Below are 5,984 nucleotides of genomic sequence, written 5' to 3'. Positions count from 1 at the left end.
GAGTGAGTCCGAGCAGGTGAGCTGTGGTCGGATAGAGTATTGACAGAAGCTGGGCTGACTCTCTGGAGGTGACAGAGCTCCAGATTGTTAAACACCCTGCATGGCCTTTTGATTATTTTATCTGTGGGATCCATGACCCATTTGTGGGCCTGTAAAAATGACTGTGGTTACTTCCTGGTGAGTAAAACCTGTTTCTTAATTATGGGACACCCTGATGGTCATTATTGCTACTGCTAGTGTGAACTCTTACACTGTAATGTTATAATAAAACAGAACTTGAAAAACTGAAATAAAATGCTATTCTTACATTCATCTGTACACTTGAAACTGAAATGAGGAACCTACTGGACTTCTCCAGGGCTACCTGTGTTCTCTCGTCTCGTCTTTCATCCTTCAAAGCCTTTGCGGTCAACAGGTCTACCTACAATTAGTAAAGTTAAAACATGCACAACAACACCCTGCAATAAGCAATGCCCCACGCCGGCCTCCCTCCTCCTGGAGCCTGTGGAAGTAACTTCATTAAATCGCTTGCGCCAACAGCATCAATCAAAATACAATATAACCTTAAAAATTTAAACAACTGACATACAACACTGTGAGGAAAAAAATAATTTAATCTTCTCTCCTGGTACCTGTCTGTGCTAGCGAGGGGAAGAAAGAGCAAGGAAGAAAAAGAGAGAGTAAGAGGAAAAAATAAAAGAGAGAGAGAGAACGAGAAAAAATGTGGTTAAAATACTTTGTTCATGAAATCTTTTATTAGCCCAATTAAACTATAAGTCCAGTCCAGTCCAGTCAAGTCAGTTGTGTTTAAAATTATCGAGCCACCCCATTTCCCCTTAACCTTTGCTCAAATCCACTTCAGGCTAGGGGCGTCCCCCTTTTCTGGAATCTGTACACATCACAACAAAGAAGGAAAAAATACTGTTGTTAAACTGATATATACAATATACAAGTGCAATGTCGTTTTGTAGGCTTCTGATTTATTCCACTTTTCAAATGTCAATGTGATTATCCTAACTGATCCTTTAAACGCTTCAGACTTACTACTGGCTTTTTTTTTTTAAATATAAAACCCTAAGAAGTTATTTTTGTATATTTTGTAATGATCTAATCATTGTATGAACTTTTTCCTGCTAAGAGCAGCCTTCACCTACCCCCTTTTTGAAACAGTTTTCTGTTTCAAATCTGAAGTATTACCCTCCGTAAACCACTAACACCCAGTTTGAGTATTAGTTTCAGAACTATAAAATATGGTGTAGTTTTATTCTTTCCACTACTGTTATTCAACCCAGGTTTTGCAAACAATTAGCCAAATACAACCCAAGCTCTCCTATAATTTAGCAAAGAGTTAACCATTAAATAAATTTCATCCCTTGTATCAAACCAGACCCACCAAATGAGCTCATTCAAGGCAAAGACAATCATTTAGTATTATTTTAGAAAACATTAGTGCATCCAAATCAGGTCTCAGGTACAGGTTTCTCTTGAATGAGACTTCCTGACCTGTATAAACGGAGAGTTAAAAATCAATATTATGCTCAGGGTGGAGAGCATTATCTATCGTAATAAAACAATTTTCATCTCAGAGCAACAGGAGAAGGGCGAATCATCTAGCATCCCCACAGTAGTACTATCTGTGTCCTGTTGTGTCACTTGTCTTAAAATGAGTCTGTGAGTGATTATTATCAAAGCCAACTGCAGTTTTGATCACGACCCCAAGGCGCTCGGATGACCATCACAGACCAAATGTGGGGTTGACACCTCCGTCAGGCTGCAGTTGATGTTAGTGACCTTGGACAGATTGACCACCAGCTCTTCTTTCAGCCTTTCAGTCTTCAGTTTGTCTCCCTTGGTCTGGAGACCAGTTCAGCTTTGTGCAGTAGTTCATATCTCAGCATACAGCAAGACTTGAGACTTGAGCAAGACTGCCCGCATCCTCCACCATACTTGACTGGATATTCTCGCTGTGGACAAACTCCAGGACCCCCTCTGGACAGTTAATTCAGTTCGCTGTTGGACTGTTAGATCTTTGAAAAGTCACATTACTTGGCTGACAAGTTCTTTGTTGTTGTGTCAGTGGTGCTTGACTGACAACGTCTTTGAACCGTCTCATTGGTCAGTTTCACAGACCCAACTACAGCACCCACCTGAACACATCTGGTATCCGATCCGGCACCCAGCACTAGAGAGTCCTGATCAAAACTCAGATGGATGCTGTATGCATTTAAATGCTAACTTCTGTGTTTTGTGGGCCTAGCCAGACTCATCTTCCCAATCCACAGGTCTGTCCTCTCAGGCCGCTGAGAAGGAAAAATAAACAATCCAATTATTAAAATCGGATTCAACATTCATTCATCTGTTATCCACATTAATCATCTGTTAGCAAGTTCTACTCTGGAACTGCAGCGTTTACCTTTAACGGAGTCATTCCGGTGTCCTGGATTGTACAACAGATAAGTTAAACGCTCAATTACATAAGAGTGAAAACTTCCATTAAACACTGCACAATCTAAGTCTTTACCCCTACTGCATAAGATATTCCCTTCAAAACAATGTCTTCCATCTTGTAGAATATGTGTTTTGACTCACCACCTGACAGTGAAGTCCACTCTCAGGTCCACATTATCCATTTAGACCTTGTAAAGGTTTAGGCTGCATGATAATATGTAATCACTTCTTGTTATATAACAAATCTGCAAATCATTTCATCTCATACTGTTCTGTTTCACTGTATCACAAACAAAATACTTGTAATTCAAAACAATTAAGACTATGTATACCCTTCAAGACATCACAGAGTCCATTGTCACTGCACAAAAATGTCTACATGCACCTTTGTTCACAAAGTACAACTTCTTAAACTCACCATGTACACATATCTGTTGTCCTTTTGCACTCCTAGGACCTGTGTGAAATCTCAAGTCATAAAGTTAAAGTCATGTCATTTACCCACTAGATTTGTTGTTGTCCCATAATTAACCTAGTTCCGGCAGCTCTTAGAAGGAAACAGCTCCTAAACGCTAAACATTTTCAATATGTGATAAACTCATGTGGACTGATTAATTTAACCCAAGTATTTCAATCTGAGTTTAATTAAGACTGATTAATTTAATCCAAGTATTTCAATTCGAGTTTAGTTAAGACTGATTAAGTTAATCCAAGTATTTCAACTCGAGTTTAGTTTCCTAATTTATTTGACCTAAGCATTTCAATTTGAGTTTAGTTAAGAGTTTCTTTGACCAGAATAAAATTTTTCTTTGTTTTACGAGTGTCAAAGATTTTATTTATTACTTATTTTTTATTCTGTCGTTTTTAGTTGAATTTAAAACCTGATTTTATTGTCAATTCCAAGAAGTAATTTTGGCTAATTTGTTTACAATGTGTCATCCAGAAATTTTTAAACTTAATTTGACCTGTTTATGATGTTTATTTGTTTTATTTGTCCTACTTCCTTCGGCTTTACCCTTTTCAGAAGTCAACACAACAAATCATTCCTCTTAGGCCTTCATCAGACCTACGCCTCACTTCCTCACCATCAACTCTGATTGTACAGAAAATTGTTTAACCTTGCCTTCTTATCCCCGTTTATGTCTGGCATCAGACAGCTGTGGTGTAATCAACTGCGTGCTCGTATTATCTAATTCCGCCGCCTCTCTCCTACTGGTTTTGTTTTAAACGATACATTACCTTTCCTCTAGTTTAAACGATGTATGAAGTTCCTCTCCCAACGTTCAGTGACTGAAAATGGCGTTCTGATCTCCTCTTGCCATGATCACCCCTGTTGATGTACCACCTCCAAGCACCTCCTCCTTCTTTTAAGCTGTATTCAGCTTACTCCAATGTTTTTTTACTTCTACTGACGTATTTCTGTTAATTTCTGAACATCAAGCTCCTGTCAGCTAATGTTTGGAAGATTCAGATATTCCTGCTAACATCACAGATACCATTTAGCTGTTTCATGCCAATATCAGCCAATTCCACCTTTATTTTAAATTAATCCAACTTTTACAGCCTAATTCAGGAACACCAAGCCCTACCCACTTACTTTTGGTATTTTAAGCTTATTTCTGCTTGTTTTAGCTACTGGTCTGCTGGTCTTTAGCTAATTGCCTCTTTTTCGTTTTGATACTTCCCATAATTTGTATATTTTGTCTCTGATATTGATCCTGTATATTTTCCACAGGCTTCACATGTTCTACATTTATGAGTTCCACACCTGATAACAACATTCACACACTCAGGCATTCAAATATTTTATTTTCATGCACTTCTGGCTGCAGTTGTAATAAAACAAATACAAGTCTGTGGTATGAAACAACCCAGAGTCCAGACTTGTCCTTGCCTTATACAACAGCGCCCCCTTGCGGTCAGGATATGGAAGCTCCACTCACCCACAGACACACACAGAAAAAAGAGAAAAGTAACCCTTCACTTCTTTCCCACACACAGCTCACTCTCCCCTCTTCTGTCCTTCTATGCTATTGTTTCGTCTCTCTCAACGCCTCCGGCCTTGAAGCCGTTACACAACATAGAAAACACGGCGCAAACAAAAGTTATTACAATGTCCTAAAACTAATGCGATCCCTGATCACATGAAATTTAGTAAAACTACCTAAGTCCCAGACTTCACATTCCCCTTCGAACTAAACTATTAAATGAGCCCAATTTATGATGCAGTCGACACATCAAACGGAGGGCCCACGCCGTAGCCTCCACTCTTGTCCCTTACACGAGTGAGCCTTAATCTCGTCAGATTTAAGGCTTTGATGGCCACTTCTGCTGAAGAAAAAGGGAAACGTGTCGCTCACGTCCGACATGAACTCCCGGCAGGCCTCGCCTTCCTCCGGCCACAAGTGAAACTTGTGAAACTAACTAAAACACTACCTAAACGTCAAAGAAAGCGTTCGGCGCTTCAACTCTCTGAATATCTTAACCCACCTCGTCAGAATTAACACGAATCACTGGAAGTTAGCTTAAATAAAACCATCTTTATTTCTGGAGATGGCTGCATGCACACCAACAGAGGAATTTGAATTTAGTTTTAATTTGGTTTACGGCCGAATAGCCAGAACTCCGGACCTTAAGGTCCAAACAGTTAACCAGCTTACCTGAAATTAATGGGCCCAGTTCCTCTCTGCGTGTGCACCGCAAGCCACCTCGATCCAATTCAGTCTAGGCCGCGCCTCGCTGCACGTCGGGTCACCATTCTGTCGTGGCTGGATACCACGTCGTGTTCAAAACAGCTGAGACGTCGCCCTTGGTATAAAAGATTTATTTGATAAACAGGGGTTACAGATATTCAGAGACAAACAATTACATTAATAAGATATATGCATATAAATGGAGCATTACGAACGAACCGTCTCGGTGTGCGCTTCCTGGAAATGCTCGGTGGGCGTGTGTCATTTCCGGCCTTTTATCAGTTTGAGAAGGCTAGCTTTCTGATTGGTTTAGCTTCTGTTGCTATGGTTACAACTCTAGCCCGCCCCCTCAAGGACGTTAATGTCTATATTTCAGATAAGAAGTTTTGGCTCACTGAAATCGGTTCTTTGTTTAAAGTTTAACTTGCTATTATATACAAAATGATTTGTGTCAATAATAACTATTAATTATTACCTACCTCATGGGTATGTGTTAATCAATGTCTGTTAAAGGCCTGGTGATTCTCTGCTTTAAGGCAGATACATCTTGGTTTCCTTGTCTGCGTTTAAACTGTTAACACTCTGTTTATTTAACGTCATTATACCTTAGTGATACCAAATGATTTGAGATAAAGTTGTTTATTTCTAGGAATAATTAATAACTTAATTATTATCTAACTCATGTTTGCGTGTTCTTACTTGCTTTATTTATGTTAATCAGTCTGCTATCTGACATGATTTGATTGCTTGTAATATATCAAATGTGAACTTGTAAAATTATCCTTAGCTAATATGAGATTATATTTAAAGGTCAACTAGTTAGAATTAGCAAACATTTTCTAC

The sequence above is a fragment of the Nematolebias whitei genome, chromosome 22 (genome assembly GCF_014905685.2).
Source record: "Nematolebias whitei isolate Nwh7 chromosome 22, NemWhi1, whole genome shotgun sequence".
Taxonomy (NCBI): domain Eukaryota; kingdom Metazoa; phylum Chordata; class Actinopteri; order Cyprinodontiformes; family Rivulidae; genus Nematolebias; species Nematolebias whitei.
This window is presented reverse-complemented; position numbering follows the sequence as displayed.